Here is a 13,744-nt window from a genome sequence, read left to right as displayed (position 1 = left end):
TGTAGACGCGGGCGTGTGGACATTGACGGAAGCTTGAGTGGATTGGGAGGCAATTTTCCCCGAAGCTGGGCAATACGCCTCGCATAAACGGAATAACAGTAGCTGTACTTCGATTCCAGCACTGTCGAGGTGGCCGCATTGTCGTCTGACACGGCTAGAAAATCGGAGAAGCTCTCATAGCTCCTTTCCACCTTCTCCCACAGTGCTCGAATTTGGTCCCGACATGTATTGGGAGCCTATTTCCGTTTCTGGGGCGCCCGGAGTATTAATGTTAGCCTCACTTCCCTCTCTTTCTTTCAAGCGAACGGTCGTGTTTTTTTTGTGCGCTTCGCACAGCAATCGCTTCGCGAGTGCTGTGGTATATTTGGAGTCGAATTAATAATTTGTCTAAATTCTATTCCAAGCATAGCTCAGCTCTGCTTCTTCCCCGGCTTATCTATATTTCTGCATTTCTCTTTTGCACTCTTTCAAAGCTCCCGCTTCGGCTTCTTGTTTGGCACAGTGGTTCAAGGTATTGTGTTTTTTAACTTTTTAAATATTAATTTTTGTTTTATTAAATAAAAAAAAATAAATAAATAAAATGGAATTTAAACTTGTCTGTGCCATTAAGTCTTGTAACAAGACAATTTCCTCATCCCAGCCTGCCATCCGTTGTTGGCTATGTGAGAACGTCGTACATGCCAAGTGTGCCGGTTTCACTGCATCAGTTTCGGATGCCATTTCCCGTAGGTCTTGGATACATTATTGTTGTGAAAATTGTCGTGCTGTGCAAGGCGAAATGAGGTCGTTCATGAGACAGACCCAAAAGGGATTTAAAGAGCTGATCACTGGTTTTCGTAAAATCAATGACCAGCTCTGTGCGCTTGAAACTCAATTTAGTGGCCTTCAGCTGCTAAATGAGTCCCCTAAGCGTAAGAAATCCGCTGTTTCTGATCCGCCTCAGCCTGCTCAGCCGACATTAATGCAGCCGCTTATATCTCTGGCCACCCCAAGGGCTAGAACTGAGAAAAACTCGTCAGAATTTCTCAGGGATAATGAGCAATTGTCTGATATGTCCGCCATGGCATCCCTTCAAGTGATGCCACAGGTCCTAGAGAACGAAACCCCCATTAGAGTCACCCAAAAGGGTATTCCACAGTCCGGACCACCGGCACCGACTGATGCTGCAGTTCTCGTACCTGCGACACCAAAACCCTTACAGGTGATTCCTCCATCGAAACATATATTTGTTTCTTGGCTTGCCCCTGATACTTCAGAGATTGATATCTCAGCTTATATCAAAGCCAAAACTAAAGCCGATATAAAGGTGGAGGGCATACAAAAATTTAAATATAATTATACAAGGCGCACGTCTTCTTTCAAGATTCGTGTACCCGCGCTGATGTTCAAGACGATTTGTTCTCCCAGTTTTTGGCCAGAGAATCTTTTCGTCCAAGAACATCAGCCTAGTTCCGTGAAAAAAAAAGTTAATAAACCAGTGGGAGTGAGACTTCCCAATATCGGAACCACTGAGCAACCCTCCACCTCTTCTTTGGCCACTAACCCAAAAAACTAGTTTCCTCATTAACTCTTACCTATCAGAATACTAGGGGGCTACGTAGCAAACTCCCCAAGCTATATTCTGATAGTTCTTTCTTTGCATCCCATATAATAGCATTTACAGAAACTTGGTTAAATCCGGAGATCTTTAGCTCCGAAGTTTTTCCAAGTAAGTACACCACTTTTAGACGGATCGATCTCAGCAAAGAGGAGGTGGAGTCCTCATTTCGGTAGACTCTACTTCTGCTTCTGAAGAGGTGAAATCCCAAGAGTTTGGTGACATAGAATTTATTTTCGTTAAAATCACTATGTTTGTGAAATCTTTATACATAACATGTTCGTATATACCGCCTATGTCTGAACCGCCTACATATTGGCAGCATTTGTCCGCCATTCGATACGTCTCTAATCTTATGACGGATCGTGACTAACTCGTAGCGGTGGGCGACTTTAATATCCCAAAATTAAAGTGGTCCAACGTCGATAACTCACCATCTTTGTCACTTATAACTTACCATGACTTCACCGCGGGCATGTTTGACATGTTCCTAGGTCAGATCAATCATGTTAGAAATTCGCTAGGTCGGCTCTTAGACTTATGTTTTGTATCTGATCCTGATGGTACTGCTCTCTCCAGAGCTTTTCCCCTTTCATCCCCAGAGGATCCATATCACCCCACGCTGGAGGTCTCAATCGAAACCACTCCTGGTATCGATCAGATGTCTCCGAGCGTGGTAAATAAGATTCGCTGTTTCCGTAAAGCTGATTTTCAGAAACTTAATAGCCTTATCGATACATTTGACTGGTCTGATATTCTGGCGTGCACTGATCTTAATGTCACTTAAGAAAAATTTTATTTTACTTTAAATACATTTTTTGACTCATGTGTGCCTTGGAAATATCCGTCCGCTTCAACAAATCCTCCTTGGTTTACAAGGTGTCTCACTAACCTAAAAAATAAAAAAAATAAGCTTTTACTTAAATATAAAAAAACCTGCAGTAGTGTTGATTTCTCAAGATACCTACTAGCTCGGTCGAATTTTACCGTGCATAACGCTGAATGGTATAGGAATTATATTGACCGCTGCCGGATTCAATTTACTCAGGATCCAAAGCAGTTTTATAATTTTGTAAACACTAAGCGTAAACACGTATCTTTTTCACCCCTGCTTACGTATGAAAATTCCTCTGCGACTTCGGATCAGACCATTGCCGATCTATTCGCAGAATTTTTTCAAACAACTTATTCTCCTCCTAAATTGACTGATCACCCTTACCAATATAACATTCAAGCAGCAAATCTTATTTTCAGTCCGTTTTTTTCTGAGAACAACTTATTATATGGTCTTTTAAGGGTAAAACCCATTTATTCGCCAGGCCCCGACGGAGTACCAGGGTGTGTGCTAAAATACTGCGCCAGGGCTCTGTGCAAACCTCTTCTAAGACTTTTCAACTTATCTTTGGAAGCCTCGATTTTTCCCTTTAAGTGGAAGGAATCATTCATAATTCCCCTACATAAAAAAGGGAAAAAGTTCGATGCGGCCAACTACAGAGGCATCTCTAAGTTGTCGGCAATTCCAAAGTTATATGAAAAATTAATTACCCCTCATTTGCAACACCTTTGCTCTTCGATTATCTTTCCCTGTCAGCATGGCTTTATTAAGCGTCGCTCCACCACCACAAACTTATTGGAGTTGACATCCTTTGTCATAGATGGCTTTTGTAAGGGATATCAAACCGATGTAATTTACACAGACTTCAGCAAAGCATTTGATTCAGTTAATCACTCACTCTTGTTGAGTAAACTGAATATGCTGGGTTTTCCTAAAGACCTCTTAACGTGGATCTCCAGCTACCTAGATGGAAGGACACAAAGAGTCTTATTTAAAAACATACAGTACCGTCTGGTCCGTGCTACATCCGGCGTCCCTCAAGGAAGTCATCTTGGCCCGTTTTTATTTACGCTCAGCTTCCATCCTACAGTAGCAGACTTTTACTTATAAACTTACCTAGCTTAAGGGGTTATATACAGTTGTACCGCGCAAAAATATGGATTTTTATCGATTTTTTTTTGACACCATAGAAAATATTTATGAAAAATGTTTTACCAAAATTGTTTAGTTCATATTTCTGGGTACTTAATTAAATTTTTTCATCAAAAAATATTACATAACAAAAATGTTATAGCCGAATTCCCGGGTCGTCTTTTTTCGTTGGTGTCTTGCGGTGGACATGATTTCTCGAAAACGGTTCATCCGAAATCCAAAATTCAAAAAAGTTTAGTTAGTATATTGTTTTGTCTAGTCCGTGAACGAGGGATTTTTAAAAATTTTGATTAAAAAAAAATGGCGACGTTTTTAACAAAAAATGTACTTTTTCAACGTATAAGATTTTCGTTTTTTGTGCTTTAAAAAAAATTGAAAATCCCTCGTTCACGGACTAGCTAATATCATAATAAATAAGTGGTCAAAATTTGGTGTTGATCGGATTAGTAGTTTTTTAGTAATCGTGTCCACCGCAAAGGTAATTTCCCAAAAAAAAGATTCTGAGATAATCGCGTTTAAAGTTTCAAGTTTGTTCAGGATTAATATGCAGATAGTGCGCTATAAATAGCTACAGCTTCGGTTCTAATGCTCCGCTCGTTATGAATTTTTGTGAGAGTATTCCCAATAAAATATACTTAAACTACTTAAACTACTCCCAATAAAATATACTAATATACTTAAAGATTTTTTCATATATCACAACTGTATATAACCCCTTAACAAATCGTAGGACAAGGCTCGGTGTAGTTTTTCTGCATAACCTTATTAACGGGGATGTAGATAGCCAGCATTTACTAACACGCTTAAATTTTAACATTCCTTATTTCTTTTAGGACTCGAAACTTTAGTCCTCTGTTCCTTAGCCGTTGTAGTTCGACATATGCACTGCATGACCCTTTTAGTGTATTATGTTCGAACTACAATGGTCTCTACTGTATTACATTTCTTCCCTGTCCCTCTCATTTAAAATATAGAATTTTAAACTTCCCTACTAACTCCTCTTAGCTTAACAAATTTCAAATAGCATAATATGTACTAACAAATCGTTTCTCGAGCGCCCCACGGTCGTCTGGGCCTCTAAGCTTCATGATGAATACAGGAATGCTAGCTAATGCTCTTATTGATGCAAAAGCCACAAGCCAAATTCTGAAAGACCGCGAAAAAAACAAAAAATAAAAATGATTACAATAAAAAGTCTAAAAAAGCCCGGAGTACTTATGTTAGCCTCAAATTGGCTTATTCGATCTGTTGTGGCGATGAACTTTTTCAGCGCCACTTCGACCGCACTTGGAGCCATTTTCGCAACGGAGCGAGTCTGCCTCTGTGAAGGACCGGGGATTGTATCGACTGATTCGCCAGTCTTTGCCCTTGGAATGGCACTAGTCGCCTTAGGCTTCAAAAGAGGCGTCCGCGGAGATGCGGATTGAGATCTGTCGAAACGGATGGCTGGGATCGAACGCGGCTTTTTGTCGTCTCCCGTGGGCATTCTCAGAATCCAATTCGCTGGTCAACGCTTGTCGACTGACTTGCGCAATAGGTGCCTTGTACGAAGCGGTGGCTGGTCACACTAATGTGATGAGAACGGTGAGATCGTGGATGAAATGCAATTACAAGGAACAAGTGGGAACTAGTGGCGCCGACGCCGAAAGGAAAGTCGTGTGCGGCACAATTCAAATGTGTAAAAAACTTCAGGAACCAAAAAAAACCAAAAGGAGACGAGGTTTGTTGAGATTGTAGGCGGATGTTACCTGATGTTACCTTACCGGATGTTACGGATGATGCGGAGTAGAAGCGGCGTTAGAGGCACGGAAAATGGACAAGTACCGGAAAATTCAAGCTCTTTCGGAAAAAAATTGATGACGGTCTATATATGTATATTTCGACAAGTGTGGCTCATACGTAGATATTGAATTCTTAACTATTTGCAAATTTGCGGAGCCGGAAAGGTGAACTTGACTTTGCCTTGGATTTAACACGAAAAAAAGAAAATAAATAATTAATAATAAATAGTTAATAATAAATAATTTTTGACTAATTGTCGGTATAATATTATTATGGAGCCGAAAGGGTGGAGTTGAAACCTTAATCTTAATTAATTGGATTTAATTATCCCGAAGCCGGAAAGGTGGAATTGAAACCGCGGCTCTACTCGGACAGAAGGTTGATAATTAAATTATTAATAATTTTCGACTTTAATTGTTGAGTGGCCGGAAAGGTGACTTAAAATAAAACTGGCCCTTCGCTCGAACGGAAAATAATAATTAAATATAAATGGTGGTTATAATTATAAATATATATCAATTTATAATTAATTGATTTTTTTTTTTTGAAGTTAGTTGTTATGTAGCCGGTTATGCCGTCGGCACCCTGTACGTACCCCAAAGGAAAAAAAACAGCACCAAAAAACACAACACGGCTACTATGGCGGCTAGGTCGCGAATTTAAAAGACACAATCACGGATCAGTAGTGAAATGGCGGCTTATAGGGCATGTGGGGCATATGTTGACACAGTGGAGCGTTGATAAGTGGACTGTATATGTAACTGTATATGACTGTTTATGTTAAATTTTATCGGTTATATATTTCCTGAAATTGGAGGCAGAAAATATTTGGAAATATATGGACATGCATGCAAGTACGGATATATATGTGTAATGGCATGTGAGGCATATGTTGGCACAGTGGAGCGTTGACATGTGGACTTTATATGTAACTGGGGAAACAGAAAAGTTCGATGGTGTAACAAATTGGGGAAGCAAAAAAAAATTTTACGACAGCGGCGGGCTGTTCGGTGAATTTGGAAATTTCACACCGACTGGCCAATATTAATTATGCCCCTTTTTTGTCACCACACAGTTTCACTGTTCACTTGCGGATTTTTTTTTTTCTTGCGGATTAATTGCACCAAAAAAAATGTATGTATGTATATGGATGCACATATGCCTCGACCGATGGCAAGCGAATGGATAACGGAGAGGCCAAAAACGGCGAGGAATATGGCGAAGCACACAAAGCGGAGACGGATGGAAAAATTTGCAGAATTTGAAGACGAAGAAGAGAAGAAAATATTGTGAGGAGAATTAGTCTCCCCACACGCTAAGACAGATAACCGGGGGGCCGAGGAGGCGCGAGAGCGGCGACAGGGCGTGAGCAGCACCGGCCAATCATTAGGTGGCCGCAGGAGATAGGCCTAGGACCAATGCGAGCGGGGAGGGGCAGGGTTCCACCATCGAGTGCAAAGACGGAATCAACGTGGAACATAACGGTTCCCGGAGCAGCAGCAGACGAATGGAAAGGCAAGGTTTCATCGCCCAGTGGGAAGACGGAATCAACGTGGAACGTAACGGTTCCCGGAGCACCAGTGGACGAATGGAAAGGCACTGAGGGCGGTGAGGGGCAGAGCTCCATCATCAAGTGGGAAGACGGAGTCAACGTGGAAAGTAACGGTTCCCGAGGCATCGGTGAGGACATGAGCCCACCGCGCAGCTGTGTTCAGAATGTGCGACAAGACTAGTAGCAGCAAAGGAGCAAGGAGCAACGGGGGAGGCGAAGGAGGCCAGCGGCACATCGCATAGCAATAGCAGGAGTCAGCGGCCGAAAGGAAAGGGCAACGGCCGCACGGACGGCCACCTGCCAACGGGAAAGTGGCGTGAGATTGGAAGCAGGAGTAACGGCCGCCGGCCAGCGGGAAAGTGACGTGATATTGGTAGCAGGAGTAACGGCAGCCCGCCAACGGGAAAGTGGCGTAATCTGTAGAGCAGAATCCAGGAGGATTAACGGGCGCTCCAGTCAGTATAAAAGGAGGCCCATTGGAGCGGCTCGGGAGGAGTCTTTTTAGGAAGCTTGTAGCGTTGAGTTGGAGGACCGCCTGTGGAGAGTCCGCCATTCAAGTGTTAGAGCGTTTCTAAAAAGGATTCGGTTTTGTTTGAGTTGAGGGACCGCCTTTGGAGAGTCCAACAGCCAAACGCAAGGAGAACGAACGAAACGAGAAAGGATTTGTACTGCGACAGTTCCTTGGAAAGATCTAGGCGACAGGAGACAAGTTGGACCGGTTCCTGGCCCCGGCAGGAAGCCTTGCAAGGAAGTGAGGGAAGGATAAGTCTGGCGCACGCCACTCTGACTCCTGACTCACAACCAACAGGCGTGGTCCTGCAACGGAAAGGCCAACCCAGGATCCCGAGCCCGGCTTGCTCCAAAAGACGCTAAGGTCAGAACGAGAAAGGATCGGTGTCGGTCGGTTTCCTCGACAGCTACAGGGTATCAGAGTCGAGTTGGGCCATTCCCGGTCAATGCAGGTAGCCTTGCAAGGAAGTGAGGAAAGAATAAGTCTGGCGCACGCCACACGAATTCCTGACTCGCAACCAACAGGCGTGGTCCTGCAAGGCACGGATAAGCCGACTCGAGAACTCGCGCCCATTTAGGAACGCGATCGGGGAAGCGCCGATCACCCACCGAGCAGCTCTTGATCCGGGCCCATGGACGCGTACGCGCGGTGGTCACCCGGCCAAAGGGAGGCGTGACATACGGTCCTGGACAGTCGACTTCCGACCCCGTCGGGAGTGACAAGACTTCGGCGACTCCCAATCCAGGCCCGCCGGTGCGAAAAGCACGGCGTTTTTCCTGGCGTAGAGGAGCCGGCTATAGGCAGCAAACTCTGAACCGGGGCCGATGGTGCGCATGCACGGCGTGTCTTCCTGGCGTTGCGGAGGCGACCATCAGTAGCGCGGATGCGCTCTTCAGCGCGGGTGCGCTCTTCAGCGCGGATGCACTCTTAAGCTCAGCTGAGCGGCATAACGGCCCCTCACCTAAAAACTCGATAATACTCTGAAGTTATCTTCAGACTTCATTTGAAATTTTTTTCCTGAATGTTGTACTTTACAAGGGGTATTATGTGGAAGTTATCCTTGCAAGCAAGCTAAATAATTGTGTTAACAAGAACATTAGAACTTTTTTCTCATTTTTTCTTGATTTGGCCGCTTTGAGTTCATGGACGTTGCTATTGCTTCTAGGCAAACGTTGCCACGGGCTATTTTCCATTAAGAATGTATGGGGATCAGCTTCTTTTTGATTTGCTTGCAGCAATCCATAAATTCGTTGTTTTGGTTCTGTTTTTCTGGCAGCCCAGCGGCCGACGTATTAATATTTGCGCTGCTACCTGATATCGTTAAACGCGCTTTCGATAATCCGCTTTTGCGGGTGTTTGTTCTTGTTACGGTTGAGTTTGTTAAAGAAATCGCAGTGCTAGTTACTGTTCGCGTATTCGCGTATTTTTTTCAGGATAAAAAGAACTAAGCTCTTTTACATAGGTGGAGTGCAACTGCAAAAATTTTCTCAATCAAGAAACAGAAATCTTAACAATGAGGTTCGATGCGTGAATATTAAGCCCGCTGATTCTAAACGGAAAAAGACTCGATTTCTTTCATTTTTTTTTTTTTAATTTTTTCAAGATTTACCGACAAAGAAGGACTCATAAATTGCAGTCACGAAATTGCCCATAGTCATTCAAATTCAACTTTAAAATTAAACCATCGGGATCGAAATTTAACCTTATAAGCAAAACATAAATAAAGCTAAGCAGAAGTATTAAAAGCTTCCTTGGCGTTAGATCGCATTCACAGACTCTTGCAGTAATTTGCGTTTTTGGCGCACCAATATCAGCCTTATCGACTACAGAGGGGATTGCTACATTTTTATACCCTTGCAGAGGGTATTATAATTTTGACCAAAAGTGTGCAACGCAGTGAAGGAGACATCTCGGACCCTATAAAGTATATATATTCTTGATCAGGATCACCTCCTGAGTCCGTCTGTCTGTCTGTTTCTACGCGAGTTAGTCTCTCAGTTTTAAAGCTATCGACTTGAAATTTTGCACACACCCTTCTTTCCTTTGCACGCAGTATATAAGTCGGAACGACCGGGATCTGCCGACTATATCCTTTAACCGCCATATAACTATTTGATCGAAAATGGAATAATGTTGGTGTTTTTAGAGTTAGAGAGTTCAAATTTGACACGAGATTTTTGGGAAAAAATTACGACATGCCAAATTTCATAAGGATTGGCCGACTAAATCGTATAGCTGCCATATAACTGAACGATCGGAAATGACTCAACTTCCGTGTTGAACGAGTATAGCTGAACGAGTAGAAATGCACCAACAGATCTCACCAAGCAAATTTCATAAGGATCGGCCGTCTATATCCTATAGTTGCAATATAACTGAACGATCGAAAATGGTTTTTGGTAGATATACCAACCTTGGTATTTTTGAAAATATAAGGTTGGGACTTTTTTAAAATATTTTATTGTAATAAATTGGTTTCATTTTGATATTATAATAAGGATCGGTCAACTATATCCGATGTTTTCGATATATATCCGGGTTTAGCTGCAAGGGTATATCAACTTTGGCTCCACCCGAAGTTAGCTTTCCTTTCTTGTTATACCCTTGCAGAGGGTATAATAATTTTGTCTAAAAGTGTGCAACGCAGTGAAGGAGACATCTCCGACCCTATAAAGTATATATATTCTTTATCAGGATCACTTCCTGAGTTAATAAGAGCATGTCCGTCTGTCTGTTTCTACGCAAACTAGTGTCTCAGTTTTAAAGCTATCGACTTGAATCTTTACGAACCCCTCTCTTTCCTTTGCACGCAATATATAAGTCGGAACGACCGGGATTGGCCGACTATATCCTATAGCTGCCATTTAACTGATTGATCGGAAATGGTAAACCTTCGCTGTTTTCATTTCGCATTTAACATGATTTCAAATTTAATATGAGAGTTCTTTTTGGCAAAATAATACGACATGCTAAATTTCGTAAGGATCGGCCGACTATATCCTTTAGCTGCTATATAACTGAACGATCGGAAATGACCCAATTTTTGCGATTTTGAAGATAGAAAGCTGAAACTTAGTACAGATTATATTTTTGGTCAGTAAATCCAACCTACTAAATTTTATAAGGATCGGCCGACTATATCGTATAGCTGCCATATAACTGATCGATCGGAAATCGATAGAAGCTTGGGATTTTTTATAAATTTTATTGTACTTCAATGGTTTTATTGTGATATTCTTATAAGAATCGGCCAACTTTATCCGATGTTTTCGATATATATCCGGTTTTAACTGCAAGGGTATATCAACTTCGGCTCCGCCCGAAGTTAGCTTTTCTTTCTTGTTTAACCAGAAGTCGTAAACAAAACAATGATATTGACACATGCCGCCTGTTATTCATTCAAATTTTGCATGAGTGCCATATTTCGCAAAATAGTACGACATACCAAATTTCATAAAGATTTCGATTAACTACATATATCCTATAGCTGCCATATAACTGAACAATGGGAAATGACCCAAATTTTTTTAAAGATGGAAAGTAGGAACTTTGTAAAGATTTTATTTTTGGTTAATTGATCCGAACTTCATAAAGATCGGCCGACTTTATCGTATAGCTTCCATATAACAGAACGATTTGAAATGGTGTTTGGTAAAAATACGAACCAAATGACAACTTTGCTATTTTTGAAGATAGAACCTTGGGTCTATTTTTAGCTTTATTATAATAAGTTGGTAATATTATGATATTCACATAAGGACCGACCACCTATGTATATCTGATGTTTCCGGTTTTAACTGCAAGCGCACATAAACTACGGCTCCGCCCGAAGTTATCTTTCCATTCTTCTTTTTAGAAATTGTATTGTACTTCAATGGTTTTATTATGATATTCTTATAAGAATCGGCTAACTTTATCCGATGTTTGCGATACATATCCGGGTTTAACTGCAAGGGTATATAAACTTCGGCTCCGCCCGAAGTTAGCTTTCCTTTCTTGTTATACCCTTGCAGAGGCTATAATAATTTTGTCTAAAAGTGTGCAACGCAGTGAAGGAGACATCTCCGACCCTATAAAGTATATATATTCTTTATCAGGATCACTTCCTGAGTTAATAAGAGCATGTCCGTCTGTCTGTTTCTACGCAAACTAGTGTCTCAGTTTTAAAGCGACTTGAATCTTTACGAACCCCTCTCTTTCCTTTGCACGCAATATATAAGTCGGAACGACCGGATTGGCCGACTATATCCTATAGCTGCCATTTAACTGATTGATCGGAAATGGTAAACCTTCGCTGTTTTCATTTCGCATTTAACATGATTTCAAATTTAATATGAGAGTTCTTTTTGGCAAAATAATACGACATGCTAAATTTCGTAAGGATCGGCCGACTATATCCTTTAGCTGCTATATAACTGAACGATCGGAAATGACCCAATTTTTGCGATTTTGAAGATAGAAAGCTGAAACTTAGTACAGATTATATTTTTGGTCAGTAAACCCAACCTACTAAATTTTATAAGGATCGGCCGACTATATCCTATAGCTGCCATATTACTGAACGATCGGAAATGGTTTTTGGTACAAATACCAACTTTTGTATTTTTGAAGATAGAAGCTTGATACTTTGTTTGAGCTTTATTTTTTATAAATTGGTTTTATTATGATATTCTCATAAGGATCGGACAACTATATCCGATGTTTTCGAAATATATCCGTTTTTAAATGCAAGGGCATATCAACTTCGGCTTCGTTCCTCAGGTTTTTTTATTTAAATCCGAAAATCCGATTTCACACATTTCGTCCCACTTTCCTATAAAAAAAGAAATTCCATTTTTCTATTTCTGTCCTATATCTCGAGGAGATAAAGGTATATATGTAAATACGAATTTGTTTAAAAACGTGTTAAAATCAACGCGTATATCTTAAAGACTATCAGATGTAAAACTATCAGCAAAGATTATAAAGTACACAGATGGGACATCAGGGCCCAAAACGGTCAACTTTTTTCGTCGAGCTTGTTGGTGAGGGGGGACCGCACATGCATACGATTCCATTTTTAGAACTCTTTACATGTATCCGTCAACAAAAATCTGAACCTGTGTGTGTATGTGTGACTGCTCGCACGACGGAGTAATGTTTTGGCTTCCAAATTTCAATTTAAATTTCTCGTTTCTGTTTTCGATGCGCCGATGTGGTAGTTGGTAGAACAAATAGTATTTTTGATCGCCGCAGATCTAGACAGGATGGTAGCGTAATGCATAGAGTAGTAACTCTATGTTTAATTTTTCTGTGTTCAAATCCTCGTAAGGACTTTAAAATTTTTCTTTCTTTTATAATTATTATTATTTTTTTTTCGTTAATTGTAATATTTTTCTTTAATTTTACAATTGTAAAATTGTTTAATTCTTCATTATGTGCCGCTAATAAAATGCTAATAAAATTTCAAGGGAGTCCTTCCGGTATTTTGTCATCCGACACGTCCGTCACTTATTTTTACAACAATTGTAATAGAATGCAATTAAAAAAAAAATAATACAAAAATAAAAGTAAATATAAAAAGAATCATAAAACTAAAACTTTATCAAAATCGAAACAACCGCCCGCTAATGAAGTCGAGCCCAGGACCGCATGAATAAGGACCACAAATGTTTTCAATATTACAGTGGGTTCCACGACTTAAAAAAGTTTTTGAACTCGTTTTACTTTGCACACCAGCCAAGCACTCTACCAATCGGCTGTTCCTCATTCGTCTTCGCGCGAAAAATTTCTCAAACTTAACTCGTCGCGCAATGGAACCCGCTCATTCCAGCGGGTTCCACTGCTGGAACCCGCCATAGAAAATTTTTCTTTGTATGAGATGTCCCATCTATGTACTTTATAATCTTTGCTATCAGATTGGAAACTTGGACTCGTATGATGTCTGCCCAGATTCAGTGTGTTTCAAAATTTTGCATAATTTTACAACAGTTCTAAAAAGTTTTTCGAAAATGTTTCGATGCCAAACTATTCCAATTCCAAATCCTCACCTTCAAAACAAAAATCCTAATCGGTTAATTTTTTGAGGAGTTACGGACTTTATAGACATTATAGAAATATAGACGTCTTTTTAATGATACAGGACTAACCATAAGTTTGAACGATCATTAGACGTGCTTCAGCTGCCGATTTATTCGAAGTGAACTCGGTTCGGTTCATATTTTAATATTTTTGAAACCCAAAAAATGAAATACACGAACGAGACAATTTGCCGATTAAAATTCTCAAGGGCTTTCAAAGAAGGCACCACTTTGTCAAAGTTTTCTACTTGTACAC

The 13,744-nt window shown here is 40.7% G+C and overlaps 1 protein-coding gene across 4 annotated transcripts in view; it reads right to left on the bottom strand.

Annotated features, from left to right (window-relative positions):
• The window catches only part of LOC108126859 (serine-rich adhesin for platelets), a 119,175-nt gene that overhangs the window by 31,322 nt on the left and 74,109 nt on the right, over positions 1-13,744 (bottom strand). The gene's annotated exons all lie outside the window — the stretch shown is intronic.

The sequence above is a fragment of the Drosophila bipectinata genome, chromosome 4 (genome assembly GCF_030179905.1).
Source record: "Drosophila bipectinata strain 14024-0381.07 chromosome 4, DbipHiC1v2, whole genome shotgun sequence".
Lineage (NCBI taxonomy): Eukaryota > Metazoa > Arthropoda > Insecta > Diptera > Drosophilidae > Drosophila > Drosophila bipectinata.
Note: the sequence above shows the minus strand (reverse complement) of the source record. Positions and strands in the feature narration are given on the sequence as shown.